Below are 311 nucleotides of genomic sequence, written 5' to 3' on the forward strand. Positions count from 1 at the left end.
GCTTTCTTACAGTTTTGTTGTTCTTCTTGTATGGTGGCCTATGTTTTCTTTATGAATGCACTAGTCTATTAAATTACTCTTAGTTTATTAATTACTTTTAAATCTATGTGTATAGTTATATCTGTATTCAGGTAGAAGTCATACTACAGTCAATGTGTGAGTAAGCAGAGTGTTTAACTGGACAGGCTTTCCGTTAGGATTAGTGTTTGCTATTTATTTTCTGCTGCCCTCCCCACCACACACACAACCATAATTCCCACCACTGGCACTATTTACAAAATGGCACTTTTTCTCTGCTAGTGTGCACCAGC

This window comes from Propithecus coquereli, unplaced genomic scaffold, assembly GCF_000956105.1.
Source record: "Propithecus coquereli isolate 6110/MARCELLA unplaced genomic scaffold, Pcoq_1.0 Scaffold67, whole genome shotgun sequence".
Taxonomy (NCBI): Eukaryota; Metazoa; Chordata; class Mammalia; order Primates; family Indriidae; genus Propithecus; species Propithecus coquereli.